This window comes from Pan paniscus, chromosome 10, assembly GCF_029289425.2.
Source record: "Pan paniscus chromosome 10, NHGRI_mPanPan1-v2.0_pri, whole genome shotgun sequence".
Taxonomy (NCBI): Eukaryota; Metazoa; Chordata; class Mammalia; order Primates; family Hominidae; genus Pan; species Pan paniscus.
Window position 1 is genome coordinate 70,768,722 of NC_073259.2, and position 19,952 is coordinate 70,788,673.

The window sequence follows — 19,952 nt, forward strand, 5'->3', positions numbered from 1 at the left end:
GATTTGTTTATAGGTTTACAGTGGCACTGGTATTTCAGAATTAATGGCTTATTTAAAAGCTTATTTTAAAAACACTAAAAATTTTTCTTGTAAAACAGTAGTTACTACAAACAGTGGCTTAGTCCCTTGCACATTCTTTTAAAAGACCTAAGACAGTTCTAGGCCATCTGGTCACCTGGATAGATAAGTCAGAACACATGCAAGGGGAAGGAGAATAAACCTAATTATTTTCTCCAGAGAAGGTACACAAATCCTTTTTGTCATCCTAAAAACAAGAAAGGCCTGGCTGAACATTAATCTCCTAGCACTTTGCTTTAGCTCTCTGCATATGACACAGCATAGGTTTCATTATCCCCTGTATGAAGAAAGAAGGGGCCACCTTGGCAATGACAAGCTGATTCCATAACTGTGCTCCTCATTTATGAGGGCCTGTGAGATGTTAAAGTTCCTGGGGATAAAAGGCTTCCAAAGTTAAAGAAATGTAAGAAAGCCAGTAAATAAAGTTAAACAAGTTCCTTTACAGCTAGACTTCTCTGAGACTTTAATAGGCTGGTGTGCACTCTAAATTTCAAAGGAGAGTTTTATATGCTGCCCAATCTAGAGAACATTTACGAAAACAGAAAAGTTCTGACTTGTTTCCTCTTCTGCGAGGCACTCTACTTACTAAAAATAGAATATGTTTTATTCTTTCTTGGGATCAAATTAAGGTATCAAAAATGGCCAAAGATTAATATATTGCTTTATTAAATTTTTGTAAAAGCTGGATTAAAGTCTATTTAAAGTGACTTCTTATTCATTAAAATATCTTAAACTTGGGAAATCAAGCAAGAAAGGGTACAGATTTCATTAAAGCCCCCCTGCCACCAAGAAACCCATCATTTCAAATGATTCTATGGGACTTTTTTTTTTTTCAATTGTGGAAGAAAACATAAGATCTATCCATTTAACACATTTTTAAGTACATGATACAGTATTATTAACTACAGGCATCATGTTGGACAGCAGATCTCTAGAACTTACTCATAATTGTGTAACTGAAACTTTATACCCCTTCTACAAGCAACTGCCCATTTCGCCCTGTCCGCAGCCCCCAACAACTTACATTCTATTCTGTTTCTATAAATCTGATGTTAGGTATCTCACGAAGTTTTATATTCCTTTTTAGACTTTAGCATACTGCCACATATTTTCCTATCTGAATTATCATTGTTTTACTTTGAACTTTTAGTCATATATTGAATCATTAATTCAACATAGTATTGGAAATTCAGGCCAGGGCAATCAGGCAAGAGAAAGAAATAAAGTGTAGTCAAATGGGAAGAGAGGAAGTCAAGTTGTCTTTCTTTGCAGATGACATGATCCAATATCTGGAAAACCCCATCGTCTCAGCCCAAAATACTCCCATCTAGGAGCTGTAACCCTGATCTTTATATCAACTCCAACAGTTCTATGCCCAGCCCCAGAACCAGACTAGAGAGTAAAATGGAAGTCCTACACTGTAGGTGCGTGTGGTGGATCGGTCATCGTTCAGACTAAAGACCTAGGAAGCAAAAGGACATTCCAATTGGAATTTGGAATATATTTTTCCATGGAAACAGTGATGCAGATAGAAGGCTCTACTGCAAAGGTTTTAATATAGTTCAGTTATTGTTTTCATTATGAGGTTTCCAGATGCAAGTCACTATTATTTTAATAGTTTTTACAATGAAGCACTAGGCTTATTCACTAACATGCTACCAGGGAACAAGTATTCTTTAGCTAAGAACAATTTATTGTCGTAATATCCTCCTGGAATTGAGCATTTGCATTTGTGGAAACATATTACCTCAAGATCAATGCTTTCTTAAAGGAATTACAGCCAGTCTTCATTATTTGCAGATTCCATATTTGTGAAACCTACCTAGTTGCTAAAAATTTGTTTGTAATCCCAAAAATCACTATTTGTGGTGCTTTCAGGGTTATTCGTGGATATGCACAGGGTGTGAAAGTTTTGAGCTGACACACACGCTCCCAGCTGAGACTGAACAAGGTGACATTGCCTTTGTGTTTCAGCTCTCATACTGTCAACATGTGTCCTTTCTCAGTCTACTTGGTGCCATGTTTTTTTGTGAGTTTTGTTGGTGGGATTTCACCATTTAAAATGGCCCCCAAGCATAGTGCTGAAGTGGTGTCCAGGGTTTCTGAGGCAAGAAGGCTGTGAGGTGACCCATGGGGAAAACATATGTATTATGTAAACTTTGTTTAGGCATGAGTTATAGTGCTGTTTGGGTGTGGGTTCAACGTTAATGAATCAGTAAGCACTCAGTTGAGTTCCTTATTCAAAGCCCACCTCCAGATAGTTTATTGACAATTATATTTTTCTCAACCATATGCAATGTTAAAGCTCTGTCTGTGACTTTGAAATAGAGACTTCTCTCATACCCAGAGGTTTTAATCAACAGTGCATAAAACAGTACCGGAAATCTTTTGGGAGTACAATATTTTGTAGAATAACTAAAGAATAGCACTTATTTCTGAATTAACGATTTGGGTAAATTTTGGTCTGCCAATATTTATACTTATTGCATATTAAATATAAATGTTTATATTTAATGTTTATTAAATAAGTTATCTTTAAACAGAAAAAAACACATAAAGCAAGGTTATGTATTGATGGGTTCCAAAAATGTTGTGACCAGAAACTCCCCAAAAACTAACAGGAATATTCATTATTAAATTGAATAAGCTCATGCTCTTTCTTCTACTATTCATTACCCTCAGGTGCCAGCATTCACACATGCCCAATGATTTAACACTCTCAAATATTACACACTTAAGTATTTGGCAATTGTGGAAATAAATGGCACAAGTACTTATTATATGTTAGGCACCATGCACCATGTTTCATTTATTCCTCATAATTCATCAAGTTAGATATGATTAGTCTCATTTCAATATGAGAAAAGTGAGTCTCAGAGAGCTTAAATAACTTTTTCCAGTGTCAAAAAAATCTAGTAATTTGGGACACATATTTGAAATTTGGCTGAATACAGAAACTAAAGAATAAATAAGGCTAGGATTCCCAAAAGGATTCACTGTACCCAATAAATGTTTTTTTTAAATGTCCTAAACCACCCTAAGAAATCTTATCTTTAATCACCTGGAAACTGGTTTTTGTCAATAAACAACGATCAGATAATATATACAAACTTGCCATTTCAAAAGAAAGAAAAGAGGTGCTAAATCATGCTAAGAAACTGCAAAGAATTAATTAATTCAAAGAATCTATGAAAAACACATGCCAGCAAAATGAGCATCTGATGCTCAGGTTCCTTTTTCAGCATCAATGAATTATTCCTTCAGTTTTGGAAAATCACATCCAGCTTTATTTCTACAGAATTCTAAATAAAATATGTCTGAACATACACATTAATTTTAACTCCTGTCTTAAATACAAAGCAAAATTTCTTGGAGATTTTCTGCATTTTCTTTAAATTCACACTATTAAAATATACTTTCTGGAATAAGCCATTTTGTTTGAGACAATGTTGATTAGTGGAAACAAGATGCACCAAGGTTCAAATCCCGAGTCTACTACTTCTTGTGTGATTTGAGTCAAGACGCATATTTTTCCAAGCAGCATTTGTAAGAAATGGCATGAAATAAAGTCTTTTCAAATTGTACCTTATCTAGTACAGGGCTCGGCACACAGTTTGAATTCAAGAGTTAGGTCTGGGACAGAAGTGAAAGTTCTAACTTGAAAAGTATAAACTTCTTTTTTATGGAAGGACAAATCAATAGCAATGCAAATTTTCAGAAACATTTATACTAATAAGAGCATCTGAAAATAAAGACATTTTAGGTTACTAATCCACATACCTAGAGCAGCAGCACATTCAAAAATTGTAAGTAGATATTAGAAATTGTAATTCATATTTTAAAATTTCAGTCACATCTAGTATAAAACATGCTATGAATCAAGTTAAAGTTATTGGTATGAGAATACTGATCCTTCTATTAAGAATTATGTCTTTGGCTGGGCGTGGTGGCTCACGCCTGTAATCCCAGCACTGTGGGAGGCCGACGTGGGCAGATCACGAGGTCTGGAGATCAAGACCATCCTGACTAACACACGAAACCCTGTCTCTACTAAAAATACAAAAAATTAGCCGGGCGTGGTGGCGGGCACCTGTAGTCCCAGCTACTTGGGGGCTGAGGCCAGGAGAATGGTGTGAACCTGGGAGGCGGAGCTTGCAGTGAGCAGAGATCACACTACTGCACTCCAGCCTGGGCGACAGAGGGAGACTCCGTCTCAAAAAAAAAAAAAAGAATTCCGTCTTTTCCTTATGATAAACTTTTCAAATGACTATAACTAGTAACTTTAGTTTTTCATTTAGCATCAAATTTACACTGAGTGCTACAAGGGCACTCAGTTGAGTTTCTTATTAAAAGCCCATCTCCAGATAGCTTATTGACAATTATATTTTTTTGACCATATACAATGTTAAAGCTCTATGACTTTGAAGTAGAGACTTCTCTCATACCCAGCAGGGTTAATCAACGGTGCATAAAGCAGCATTGGAAATCTTTTGGGAGTACAATATTCTGCAGACTCTAAAGGATGGCACTTATTTCTAAATTAACAATTTGGGTTAATTTTTGCCAGTCAATTAAAGTTCACACTGGAAATGTAAGATTTTTATGTAGTAATTGTAATTCAAGGAAAAACAAAATCTTTATGTAAAATTACCTGTTTTAGAAAACTAAGAGATATGTTTTCAATAATCAAAGGCTCATCTCAAAAATTAGCCCAGCTTCAGAATAATTCCTCTTACTAATCTAATTTATTAACCAACACCACTAAAAAGTCATTTCTTCCCATTCCTTCCAAGTTATGTTTTGTAAAATCATTCTAATACCCCATGGAAACACAAGAACGTGCTTATTAGACTGAATTCTTCTGTGACATCTATCTGACAGAAGTGCACTTACAAGGAAAGTATTTAGCTTGGGATTTTAAGCCCAGAACACCATACCTTAAAAAAGGTGAAGGAGGGCTTCGCACAGTGGTTCACGCCTGTAATCCCAGCACTTTGGGAGGCCAAGGTAGGCGGATCACCTGAGGTCAGGAGTTTGAGACCGGCCTGGCCAATATGGTGAAACCCCATCTCTACTAAAAATACAAAAAAAAAAAAAATTAGCCGGGTATGGTGGTGGGCACCTGTAATCCCAGCTACTAGGGAGGCTGAGGCAGGAGAATCGCTTTAACATGAGAGGTGGAGGTTGTGGTGAGCCAAGAATGCACCATTGCACTCCAGCCTGGGCGACAAGAGTGAAACTCTGTCTGAAAAACAAACAAACAAACAAAAAACAAAACAAAAACAAAAAGGCAAGAGAGGAAGAAGGCACAGAGAGGCTAGAGAGAGCCATGAGTGGCATGAAAAAATAGCCACTTGGGAGGTATGAAAAATGAAAATAGTGCAAAGGAATGAATGGAGAGCAACACACAGAAATGTACAATTCAGTCTTGGTCAGGGCTTCCAGTGGCCCTGTAGCCCTCATTACAAGCCAATTCCTGATGGGCCCAATCTCTCCAGTACTAGCAGCCTTGAGTCACCCCTAACCGGAATGCCACCATTCTACACAAATGCCATTATTCTCAGCATATGCATCTTTCTTTTCTTTTTTTCCCCCTCCTCTCTACCACTCCAGCCTTGCTATATTCTTCTTCCCAAGTCATAAGCCTACCAGCAACACTCAAAAATACATTTGGTTCTACCGGGTGAAGGCTCTAAAGAAGCTGTCAGCTTCTCATACCTAGAGATGTCAGGGATGGGTGAATGATGGTACTTTCTCCAGGCATGTAAAAGGTTATTCATTTCAGAGTTCCCGGAAACCAAATGGATCAGCACAGTGCACAGTGAGTGCTTTTAATTTTATGCTGCCTCAGCATCCATTTTTAAATATAAGTCAACCCGGCTCAATTGCCCTTGACATAGTTTCCAGTACTACAGCCTACCCAAATGGTTCCAGCCAGTGGCCAGGAATAAAAACTTGGAGGTATCTCTCCTGCCTCATGGACTGGGCTTCCTGCTTTCTAGCCGCTTCCTTTAAATGGACCCTTATGGCATCTGCCTGTGACTCACATTTCATTACCCAAAATAGAATGCTACTTGCCAGCTCCCTTTCTCTCTACCTGCTTGCAACCTGACCTACCTACATGTGGCCTCCAGGCGTGCTGTGTACCCCCCAGGGTCAGTAAGTACTACAAACTCTTAAACTTTCACAGCGTGGCTGTCTTTGAAGCCATGCCTACAATCTGACCCCTGATGGCAAGGCAGCCCTGAAGGGACCCAGGCAGGTGGATCTCCTGCTGGTGCTCTTTTGTCCAGGCCTCTCTGCTGCTAGAGACGGTAGTTACCAGCTAAGTTGACATAGTTTCATTCAAAGCATTAATATGTCTCGCCTTTCATAGCTGGCAGCCCACTGGTCATCAACTAGTACAGTCATTTCACTGAACATAGAAGGCTGAGGCCTGGCCAGGTTATACACAGGATCAAGGTCCCATGCACAGGTGACGGAAGAGCCAGTCTTTGCACAAAACTACTTTAGATTATTCAGAAAACTGAAATTAAATGATTAAGTTTTACATATATTAAAGTGCCCAGTACAGAAGATGTTGAGGGAGTTGCCCCTCTCAAGAATTCTAGTTAAAAGAGATCATAAAATGAGTTATTATTGATATAAGAACATTAGCAAGAAAAAACTGTGTGTGGTCTGTTCTTGCTAATTTTCTTAAATGTTTATGGAAGGTGGAACAATATGGGACCTTACAATTTGACTTTCCTGGCACAAAATCTCATAAATAAGAAATATAAAAATAATATACCATTGGGCTCCATTTCTTGCTGCAGTATTATAAAAAGGAACATAAAAAGCCATCTGTTTTGCAATTATACTTTCTGTTAGGATCCCAGACTACTTTGCAACCCTCCAGAGATGATCTGAGGCATGTGTGCAATGCCAAGTTCTATGATGGTTTAACTCCTGTTAAAGCTCTCAGAACTGGGATTAGAGACCACACTCTCAAAGTCTTCATGTGAAAATCCCTGAACTCTGCCATCAATTAAATTATGCTTTCTACTACATATGCTATTTCATGGCTTTCTTTCACAAATCATGAGAAAACTGACAGTGAGTATAATACACTCCTACGGAAAAACAAAATTAGTGAAAACTTGGTGATATTTTAAGGTAGATTTAAGTATATCTGTGATATTTCTCCTTAAGCAGGTACACATTGGTACCTTCATTGAAAACTAACTAGCCAAATGGTAACACCTTGCTTTTACTGAATCTAGCAACAAGAATTCTTACTATGTGAAAGATGCAATGTTGACTGTTTTATATAAATACTATTTTTTTTTAAGAGATGGGGTCTCCTTATGTTGCCCAGCTGGTCTTGAACTTCTGGTCTCAAGTGATTCTCCTACCTCGATCTCCCAAAGTGCTGGGATTATAGCCCTGAGCCACTGTGCCCAGCCACGCTTTTATTTGATCCTTTAAAAAAAATTTTTAAATCTTTTTGGCTGTCACCAAGGCAGAAAAGATATTTAATCCTTTTAATACTCATCTGTTGCTCTATGTGACATGAATTATTAAACAAAAGAGGAAATGCAGGCATAGAGAATCAGTAACTTACTCAGGGTTACCCACCCAGTAAGTGGCAGATGCAAATCTAACACTCAGAACCACTACACAGTTACTTCTATTCATGAAATAAAGTTATTAGCAAAGTTTGCAAGGACATTTGTAATCACTAATTCTGGCTTAGGAGAGAAAGTAATCAAGTAAATGTGACCATGGGAATTATAATTTCCAACACTACTAAACCAAATGATATAAATTTAGTCAATTGTTGCCACAGAAATAAGGAGCAGAAAGAGGTGGTGTTCAAATCAGACTTAGGAATATACGACCCCTGAGGTTCCTGGTGAAAACTGCTCCTTCCAGTCTCTCTCATCTCAGTAAAGCAGGAATAGAGCTCCAGTCTGAATCCAGATGTTATCTGATCGCCCAGATCTATGTCCTTTCCATTAAAATCTGTCTGCCAAAAATAGAATCACTTTTCTTCTGCACACCTGAATAGGTATGGGCCACCTGATTAGGGACTTTTTGTCTATGTAAGAGATGGCAAATTAAGTTCATTACCTTCCAGTCACCATTCAGGTATAATGAATCTAATTCCTTAATTTAATATTTAAAAATCAAATTACTTGAATTATTTACATATTTAATATTTAACATTTTGCAATGAAATCCACCATTCTACTTAATAGGGGATAAAAAGACATTTATTTTTTATCCATGAAACCAAGATGACTATGGACTTCTCATTTATGGTATTGTAAATATTGAGCCCATAAATCCTGACAAACAAGAACATTTCTATAGTTACAATAAAGTAAATGTGAAAACTTTTCAACAAAACATTGTCCATTGTTAGGACTACAGTGGTGGCTTCAAAGAGCCAAACGTCACATATCAAAGCATATTCCTTTGCAGGTATATATTTTTAAAGCTAAGTTGGTAAGGAAATACTTCAAAGACAAAATAATTTTGTGAGGAAACGGTAATAAAACAAATATGTAAGAGTAAGGAAAATTTGAGCCCCTGACTCATGAGTCAGAGTGGCTACTAGACTATAAAACTTCTATTGGACTTCAATGTTAAAATTTAATGAGCACAGTAGGCAAAGCAGAAAACTTTAATGTTTCTTAAAATTTCTTTACTATACTTATTCAGTTGATAAAATATTAAATGCTTTAAGGATATGGAAGCCAAAAATAATATTTGGTAAAACCAATCATGCATGATCCCTATGAGTCTTTGTTAAATTAAGGCTATTTCAGTTCATAGAGAACAAAAAAAGTGTCCATTCAAACAATTTGAAAAGGCAGTTAGTTTTTTCTTAATCTCTAAGGGTTAAGAATAATTTTGATTGTTCTATTTGTTTTCTGAAGAAAATCTAAGCCAATTAAATAATTAAGTCCCTAGATGAAATGCAAAAATAGGTACATCCTTTGGTGATATTTCAAAGTAACAGGTATCTTTCAGTGTAGCGAAATTTGAAAAGAGGCTCATTATTCACTGTAATAAAACAAATAATGCTTTTGTTCCAAACAGCTATACTTTATTCTTCATATTCTCTATAGTTGTCATTCTCTTTAAAGAGATACTGTGTGCTGCTCTGCAATTAATTGGGAAAGTTTTGGGCTTTAAATAATCTAGAAGGCGCTGTACTGTTTAATGAGTGTTTCATACTACTGGAGAAGATAGATAGTAAAAGTTTAAGATGTGCATTGTGAAATTCCAGGGCAAAATACCTGATATTTATTGTAAATTTCAGTGATACTGATTAAAGTGGTGCTCTATTTTACAGTATTCTACATATAGAATTGAGCTTAGGCCTGGTCTCTGTCCTTTATTGAAAGTACATCACCAGGTGTAGATGAATGTGACATAGTCATCAGCGGTCAGAATGAATGAGCTATACAACCTAACCTACAGCACATGAATAATATAAACAGCTCAACTGTAGGGTACAGCTACTGAATCAATTAACTGTATAAAATTCTAACATACTTTCCAAAATAAACTTCATGCTTAAGGAGGGAAAAACCCTAGTTTTTGCTATGCTTACATAAATATATTTGCATTTCATTAATATATCTGACTTCCACTATGTGTTTATATTTAAGTCCTACAATTTCACAGTAAAAACCAAAACTCAAGCACTGCTACAAGCAGTCATCCTGGTAGAGATTGCTTGTGGAATCTCTGCCAGGAAACTCATGGAATGAAATGGGTTAAGCAAACTGGCAAAAATCACTCCAGCAGTCACAAAAATCTCCAGCCTGCCTTAGTGAGCTGCAAAGTGGGAGGAAGTAGCAGCATGGCAATAGTGACTATTTAGATAGAAGAGGACTGGGAATAGTATTGGGACAGTGTTCATGCCTAGCAGTTGAGATAACTAGGTTTTTAAAGAAACATTTTAATTGCAGTATAACATACAGAAAAATTCAGAAATCTTAAGTTATGAATTTTCACAAAGTGAACACACTCGTCTAATCACCTTGAAGATCAAGAAAAGCCCCTCTCCTAGTCCCAACACCCTCCCTCAAAGGCAACTATTATTATGATCTTTATCATCACAGACTAGTTTTGCCTGTTTTGGGACTCTATAAACGGACTGCATCATATGTAATGTTGTCTGGTTTCTTTGGCGTTACATTATGTTTGCTGAGTTTCATCTGCGTTGCCGTGCATAGCAATCGTCCATTCTTTCTCTCTGCAGTAGAGATTTCCATTGAATAAACAAACCACAATTTATTCATCTATTCTACTGCTGATAGGCAATTGGATTTCCAGTTTTTTGGCTATTACAAATAACGCTGCTTTGAGCACTTGTACTTAGGAACAAAACTGCTGCATTCTGCAATTGCCTGCTAACTGATCTCCCTGCCTTCCCATCCTGTCTCCCTCCTTGCACATCCACTTTGCAGATTACTGCTAGAGGTAAATGTTTTTCAAATAAAATTGGATTCCATTCCCCTAGTCAGAATCCTCCAACGGCTCTCCACTGCCTTCAGGATAAAATCCAAACTCTGCACAGGTTACTGATGTGCTATCCCTTAATCATCTTGCAACTCTCCCAGTTCCCCTCTACCCTTATGCCAAGACATTTCTGTTCTCTCAATCTATCACTCTCCCAAGCATCTCTGAGCTGCATATGCTGCTCTCCTTCCTTGGTAAATGCTTTGCATTCTTCTCTGCTAATTCTTGCACATCCTTCAACAGGCAGCTTTCCCCAGTTTTTTGGTGTGGAGGTGGCCACTCTCCCTGTGCTTTCAAAGCATTACGTGGTTTTGTTTCATATCAAAGAGGTTATCTGGCTACTCCTCTGATTGTCCTATTACCTCTGGAACGCCTCAGCATAGTGGCTGGCACAGAATGGGTGAACCATGTGTGTTTGTCGAATAATATAGGCACTAATTGTACACGACGGAAACAAACAGAGTTTATGCTTAACTAGGGGGGGAATGGGCACAATACTAATGAGAAAATGTCAGTGTGATCCCAGAGGCAATAAAATTGGCATTCGAATATTTTAAGCAGTACTGCAGAAAAGCCCTGCAGTATTGATTTAAACTCCTGAAATAAATCTTACCACTAATTGATGCTACTGTGAATATGATATCACACTGTAAAACCCTTAAATGTATCCCAACTCACTATCTCAAGAAAAAATGCTATTGTTCTAACCTACAATTTGTGGTTTCATAAAACAATTAATTGAAATAATTCATAAATATTTTAAAAACGCTCAGGGACAGGAAATGCTCAAGTAAATCATACTTATAAAAGAGGCAGAAAATTACAAAGAAAATATCTAATGTAGCTTAGAAATGAAAAAAAAAATCAGTACAGTATAAAATTATCCTGACACATTTCTTAACACCTTATCACTTAAGCAAAGCCTTTTACTCCCTAAAAACAAGTTAATCAAAATAGACTGAATCTCATCAGGAAAGAAGACATGCTCCACCCTACAAACTCAGAAGGTTTTAATAAAAAGAATGTAAGGAATCTAACGAAATCAAAACGAAGGAATTCATAAAGTAAACAATGCAGACTTTTCAAGCCATTTTCAGATTCTGGTTTATAAATTATCTATCTGAATAACTTGTCTTAGATTATGGAAAAAAACAAAACAAAACAAAATAAAACAAAACAACCCAGACCCATAGATAGGCCTGGATAGGCTGTGATTAACATTATCTCCCACTCCTAGGCTTGGGAATATACAGAGTGAACACAACACAGCAGGTGCTCTTTTTCTAACCCTTCCTTCAAATGTGTTATTTTCTCAGTTGACAAATTCTTAAATTGCCATGCTCTCCCCTTTAACTGGAGAAATAACAAACCAACCTTTCTGATTTATAACTATATTTCAGAAAAGAATTATATTAAACAAATATATACCTCATTTCATTTTTAAATTCAGATTGAAAAGTCCAAAACATTTACAATCATCAGCAATTCATCCTCTCAGTATGATTCTGCCATAAATAAAACAGTTGTTAGGTTTTGGGTATTTTGAATTTGTAAGGACAATACATATTTCTGTAGAGCTATCCAGCAAAATTTGACATTTGCATCTAAAACTAAGACAGGTACAATATATCAAATGATCAGAGATGTGACATAAAAGCTATAAAACTCATTTAAGTATACTTTATACTTTAAATGGCATCTCCTTAGCATTATTATACAAATTCGTGTCATATTGTCCTATGTTTCCATTTTAAGACTGATCTAGGCTTGGAATTTAGTATTTTGCTATGTGTGTATATATATATGTTTATGTATGTAGATATATGTGTATGTGTGTGTATATATATATTTATGTATGTAGATATATATGGGTGTGTACACCCCCCCACTCTGCTTCTTTAGCTATCACTTAAGCTAGAAATCAGAGTTTTCCCCACTTCTTTACAATTCCTAGTCTTGTGAACATAGTACATACTCATTAAATTAACTGTATTATCCAGTTGATAAACTGCTCAAGTTATACAATCACTCAGTGTCAAAGCCAAGGAGATTCATGCATTTCTGATTACCTAAAATTCTACAAATTGGAAATAATATTAATCCAACTGAGCTCCTGAAGAAGCAAAATAGTACAGACCTCTAAGAAAGAATGAAAAACTCTAAAAGCTGTACATATTAAAACATAAGAAATCTTCAAAAACTCAGCTTGTGTTTCAACATGATGGATAACAACATATTCAGCAGAAAGGACAGATTAAATAAACTATTAAGAATACTATGTATACTGGCCAGGCACGGTGGCTCATGCCTGTAATCCCAGCACTTTGGGAGGCTGAGGTGGGAGGATCATGAGGTCAGGAGATCGAGACCATCCTAGCTAACACGGTGAAACCCCGTCTCTACTAAAAATACAAAAAAAAAAAAAATTAACCAGGCGCGGTGGTGGGCACCTGTAGTCCCAACTACTCGGGAGGCTGAGGCAGGAGAATGGCGTGAACCTGGGAGGCAGCGCTTGCAGTGAGCCGAGATCACGCCACTGCTCTCCAGCCTGGGAGACAGAGCAAGACTCTGTCTCAAAACAAACAAACAAACAAACAAACAAACAAACAAACAAAAAACTATGTATAATTGTTAGTATAAGAATACTAATAAAAAATAAGAATAAACTACGCAAAAATCATAGTCTAACAAACTGAACTCAAATATTCATGTTAGTCCTATATGAATATATTCAATGCCCAGAAAACAGGAAAAAGCCAGTTCAAGAAAGGGTCAGCAGTTACCTTGCTATTAAAATGGGAAGCAAGGATTCAAGGACTAAGTAAGTTACCACTGAGGAGGCCAGGTAAAGTGGGGTATTAGGAAAGATGTCATCAGTGTGGCATGGGACAGATGTTTTCAGAGTCAAGAGGTATCTATCTGTAACTATTCAACTGAAGCACTAGCAGGAGCTGCAGGTTCTACTGACCTGGTTCTCAAACTTTGTGGCACAAGCCCATCAGAAAAAACATTTCCTACCCTTTCCTGCCTCTTCCAAACTTTAGAACAAAATACTTTTCCTCCTCCGGGTAAGATGCCACTTCACCACTCCCCTCGGCCACTATTACCCCCCAATAACCTTCACCGCATGTCCTACCTCACTGATATTAGCCCACTTTGGAAGTCTTTCCACTGCTCAAAATTTACTTACTAGTGGCAGAATGATAAGGGAATGAAGTTGGGAAATTTTCTGGTTCCAATCCAAGGAGCCAATTATTTGTGTTTAGCTATCAAACTAAAAATCTTATGTTAAGGAGATAAACGATTTCCTAATTTCTTTTTTAAAAGTCAATAATACTAATATATTTAAAGGTATGATTCAACCATTAAAAAGGCAAAAAAAAATTATTAAAAATAAAACAAAAGAACCACAGTTTAAGTGACTCTTAATGCTCAAATAAATGGTGCTGAGAGATTAATCAAAGTCAAGAAAATGAAGTCATAATTTAATTTTAAATACATGATGTGATTCATAAGCTCTATGTTAATTACAGTATTACCAGGGTCAGACATTCAGTAACATACATGATTATGTAGAAAAGACAAAAATGACAAACATTATTTCTCTGTCTAAAGTTATTTATTCATTAAATCCAGGCAAATCAATTAATTTCTTTACATTAAGCCATTAGTTATACCTTTTATTTAAACAGATCCACTCAAAAAGTAAATAACAAGTAAAAGCAAAAGTTTTCGCCTCAACTCCCAGGTCACAGGGTGATTCTTTCAGAAGAAACATGGCAAAAACATTGAATGAAAATTCATATTATTAGAAAAATCAATGGAAGACGACATGGGAATCACCAACTACTGGTACTGTTAATGTACCACGAAGTTTATGCAATAGGCAACAGATTAATTACAACTCTGAGATAACACCTTCTGGGTTTTTTTTCTCTGAAAAATTCAAATAGTGTTGATAAGTCTTAGATAACTTACAAAGTTAGGCAAGGCATTTAACACTATCATTTTGCAACACCGCCCCCCGCCCCCACCAAAACAGCAAACAGCTAAGATTAACTGATCTACTCAAGAGTTAAGTTACAAGAACTGAATAAAGAACTCAAGTCCCAAGCCCTCCACCCTCTAACACCCAGCCTCAATAGGAGTCTACCACTGAAATCAGAACTCTGCCCACCTGGACCTGCTATTATCCCCCCCGAGTCTCACAAGGGAACTATGAGCAGCAGACAGAGAGATCACGTTCCACCTGCCTAAGAAAAAAACAGAATGAAGACCGTCGTATCTACTTAGCAAAAGCTAATTCTTCTGGCAATGCTGTGAAAGTTACCCTAAGAATTCACCTTCTGAACCTGACCTGAGCAGTATGCCAAATTTCATAGGAGTAGGATCCCCAGTGAAACTCACTGCCGTGGATCATTCCTTTCCCAATCACAAGGAACATCCATGATGTTCCTTACAGTTCTGTGATTCTAATGCTTCACACTGTGAAACAATTAAAATAGCTTTTTAAAAAAAGAATTCAAAAGCAAACTTTAGAAATATAAATATTTTCTAGAAAAATAAGGGGAAAAGTCCTACACTTATGTAGAAAGAATAAATATCTGTGAATGTACCACAAAGCTCTAAGTAGAAAAGACTGACACAGACCTGAATGATAGGAAGGATTTGTCTTTGAAAACAAAGGAGTAATTTATCAGGGCAATAAAATTCATTGTGAGGACACTAAAGTCAAATTAAATAAAACCAACAAAAACAATGTCCTAGTTTTGTGCACTGGGAGCTAGGGCTTCACTGAGCACTAATTATATCTGTTGGAAACCAAGCAAATTAAATATGTTCCCTTTTAAAAGTGTGTGTGTGTGTGTGTGTGTGTGCGCGTGTTTTAATAAGAACATTTTAAAAAACAAAGCATTTATTTTCCCAAATTAATCTTGGGAATTAAAGAGTAGGTTATACAAGGTTTTTGGAGTTTTTCAAATGTGCCCTGGGTAACAGTGATGAATATGTATGCTGAAGATACATTTAAAAGCCAAATATCTAGTTTTGTAGTTTTGGCCTTTCCAGTATGCCTCAGAAGCTGAGGTTCTAAACACAAAGTATAAAAACACACAAGTACATTTGCAGGATCTACGGTGCTCATAAATGAAAATGCAAAATACTTTCAAGGAAACAGTCAAAACTACAGTTTTTAGCTTATTTTTGTGGTCCTCATTGTATTTCATCTAGTCAGTTCTATTTCCAAAGGGACTGAGGTTCTCTGAGACCGTGATCATGAAACAAAGCTTCACTCTAAGAATAAAAGTACAAAACAGTAGGGTCTGAGAGCAAACTATTTTATCACAGTGCCATTAGTTCATCCAAAGCATACACATCACGTGCAACCTGTGTGTTGACTCCAGAAGTTTACAATCCCAACTCAATATGACTGTGATGGGGGTGTGTACAGAGTAGAAAGACAACACACCAAAGAGGAGGGGATGCCGTGCAAATACACACAACACAGGCACTCAGCCCAGTCCCAGAATTGAGCTGGCCTTGGTTAATACATACCTGCTTTTCTCCCTCTCTCCACCTTTAAATTGTTTCACACTCAGGCTAGCTGGCTAGGGCACAATTTTCCTTTAGTCTCTGACTGAGAAAACAAGCTTGCTGTGGTGACCCTTTAGGGGAAGCTCTTGGTTTCAGGACACAGCCACTCCTCTGAAGCTTCCCCCTGCATCTCATACAAGTATCTCTTTAGCACCCACCTCCTAACAAAAGTGTCATGAAGGCCCACCAGCCACATAAAGGCTATCCATGCAATGAAATATATTTGCTTGTGAAAATAACTACCTGAATTCACTGTGCTAAGCTTGTTGTTTCTATGCCAATCTCATTGCTAGTTATAAACATCAAATAATAAAAACAAAAATATTATTAACTAAACAATTTGGTAATAAAATGTTTAAAAATGGAATGAAGATTATGGTAAAAGTATAATAAAATGGGATCTTGGTAGTAAAATAATTATAAACTCTACCCCTTTCTAAATATGCCCTAAAAAGTACACAAAATACAAAAACTATATGAAATACCTTGTAAGAAAATTTAAACTTATTTGTATAGCGTTTACTTTTTAAAGAGTGTACCAAAGGGAGTGAGGGTGGTGTTTGGCAGTGACAAAGATCCACGGAGGTGACAAAAGAGTATCTTATCACTGATATTGCTTAAAATATCTGGACCATGGTGATAAGGAAGGTCAGCTTTCAGTACTCTTAATTTTATTGTTTTCAAATTCTGTACAGACACTGTTTCCCACCTTGCCTCTTCCTACTGCCCCGCCCTGGGTACAGCACTGTCAAGCAATTATCCGAATTTAATCTTTACGGCTTTTATAGTCCCTGGGTAGACTTTTTCACACAATAAAAGAAGGGGATTTCAAACAAATTATTAGGCAACCAACCAATACTGTTAATAGTAAAATTAGATAAACTCTGAGATATAAAAGGAAAACACCAACTTCCTATCACTTAGATACTACTTTATCCTAGGGTAATACGCATACAGTTTTTTTATTTTTTATTTTTTTGTGATGGAGTCTTGCTCTGTCGCCCAGGCTGGAGTGCAGTGGTGTTATCTCAGCTCACTTCAACCTCTGCCTCCTGGGTTCAAGTGATTCTCCTGCCTCAGCTTCCCTAATAGCTGGGCGTGTGCCACCAAGCCTGGCTAATTTTTTATTTTTTTATTTTTTATTTTTTTAGTAGAGACAGGGTTTCACCATGTTGGCCAGGCTAGTCTTGAACTCCTGACCTCAGGTGATCCACCCGCCTTAGCCTCCCAAAGTGTTGGGATTATAGGCGTGAGCCACTGCGCTCGACCAGACATACACTTTTTAAAAAATTCAAGTTACCAGTCTTCTGGGCTATATTAAATATTAAATATTAGTCTCAAAGTCATCTTGGCTCTTTTAAAATAAAAATTAGGACATCTTCCATTAAAATTTAAAAAATGAAACTGTTCCAAATGGCCCATATATAAAAATAACTTTCTAAAAAATAATAAATATTGAAATAAGTATCAAAATTTTAAGAATAGCTTAAATTTTTGTTAAATGCTTTTCTATTTATTCCTCGGTAAGAATTTTTCAGTTCAAGAAACAGAAGCCTTCTCTTTTTCTTGAAGGGATAGATGAAACAAAACAAAACGAAACAGAAACAGAAGCCATTGGTTTCCCCCGACATGCCCTCCAATTATAAAGATATGATTCACAAAAAATATTCAGAGCGTCTCTGCCATTGCTGATCTTATCCTGAAGTTAGCGAGGAACATGGATTTAAGCAAGAGAGGCCCAGATGTAGATTAATATTAAAGAGATGAATGAGTGATCACTGGGAGTAAACTAGGTTGTTCTTGGATGGATTTGAGCTGAAGAAAAAAGCTAAAATGAAGAAGCTGTCATGGTATCTGACCTTTAGACTGAGTTTGGGCCCTTATGCTCAGAGGAGTGAAATCATGGATGGCTTTATATATATATAAATTATTTAAATATATAATATATAAAAATATATGAAATATATGATATATATCATATATATGAAATCATATGATTATAATTATATATAATATATAATTTTATATTTTACATAATACATAATTATATGAAATTATATTATATAATACATAATTATATGAAATTATATATAATTTCATATATTGTATATCTAGTGATGTATATCATATATATCAGATATATAGTGATATATGTATTATATGCTACTTGGGCTAGAAATGGAAGAACTTCACACAGTTAACATTTCTTTAAAAAAAAACAAGTGTTTATTGTAAGAGAAAAAATTTTAAGCCGAGAAAATACTGAAAAGGTGAAATTATATAATTATATAAAATTATATATATAATTATGTATACAATATAAAATTATATATAATTATGTATACAATATATAATTATATATACAATACATAATATAAAATATACACTATATATAATTTTTATATATAATTTCATATAATTATATTATATCATTATATAATTTCATATAATTATATTATATAATAATATAATTTCATCTTTTCAGTATTTTCTGGGCTTAAAATTTTTTCTCTTACAATAAACACTTTCATTTTGTTTAAAGAAATATTAACCGTGTGAAGAAGTTCTTCTGTTTCTAGCTGAAGTAGCATTCTTCTCAGCCAACTTTGAAGACAGGGACTAGCTATCACTAAACCCTACAACTTATCATACAAGAGTAAAACTGGTTGGAAAGCCATTTCCACAGAGTAGGGGTCAGTGCCTTAGTACAGCCTAGAAGAGAAGTTCATTAACCAACCTTACCTCTAGGGATTAATAATTTTTACCAGTAGTATTGGACAACTGGAAAAACGTCTATTAAAGTTTATAGGGCAACACCAGAGTAATCACCATAAATACCAAAAATAGGATAGTTCATAGTGACTAATGCACACAGAAATTAAAAACCAAATGCTATGACAAATAGTACCTAGAAAGGTAAAAGCAGTCTACAACAAACCAATGAGAATGCATCTACACTTGGTGAATCTGCTGTATGGTGTTTTTTAGTTAGTTTTTTTTTTTTAATGTAGCTTAAATATCATGAATTTTAATAGGCACATTACATGGAAAAGATGTAATAAATAATTTTGCTGTGTTTGGATCTTATCCCACCCTTGTTTGATTTCCCCTCATGCATTCTAGCTAGGATGTAAAAAGTAGGAGGTTCCTTCATTTTGAAATATGGGAAATAAATGCTGGAGGAAAAGGAATAGGAGTTACTTAGCCTGTCAGAAAGAATAATGATCTTTTTCTCCCCCCTAAGATTATTTGCTTAGTCATTCCCACTGAAAAGAATGAGTTTAATTTTGGAAGTGGTAGGAATGATAGAAATCCTAGATCAAGCTTGTCCAACCCGTGGCCTGCGGGCTGCATGCGGCCCAGATGGCTTTAAATGCGGCCCAACACAAATGCATAATCTTTCTTAAAACATCATGAGATTTTTTTTTTTCACTTCATCTGCTATTGTTAGTGTATTTTATGTGTTGCCCAAGTCAATTCTTCTTCCAATGTGGCCCAGGGAAGCCAAAAGATCGAACACCTCTGTCCTAGACAGACCATAGGGCTATTTTGTCCTGCCCCTGTGGACTTAGGGACGTTGACACATCTCCCCTCACTCCTACCCCTTCACCCCCAAATCCCAGCTAATGCTGTGATTATCTTAGCTGAATAGTGTGCCACGTGCTTACCATTTGCCCACCTCACTCCAGCCTGTTCTTCAACTACTCCCCACCTTTGTGAGGCAGCCACATCTCCCTGCCCTGCCATGTATTGCTTCCTCTGCT

The 19,952-nt window shown here is 36.2% G+C and overlaps 1 protein-coding gene across 8 annotated transcripts in view; it reads right to left on the reverse strand.

Moving 5' to 3' along the window:
• Positions 1–19,952, reverse strand: part of RASSF8 (Ras association domain family member 8) — a 77,426-nt gene that overhangs the window by 18,784 nt on the left and 38,690 nt on the right. For 2 of the 8 annotated variants that reach the window (XM_055095824.2, XM_034936153.3), the window contains exon 1: positions 1,103–17,850. The exons of 4 other annotated variants lie outside the window; for them this stretch is intronic. The gene's annotated coding sequence lies outside the window, so the exon portion shown is untranslated. Of the gene's footprint in view, positions 1–1,102; positions 17,851–19,952 lie in introns of those variants that run through there. 2 more of the 8 variants (XM_055095825.2, XM_055095823.2) reach the window with 2 other exon arrangements.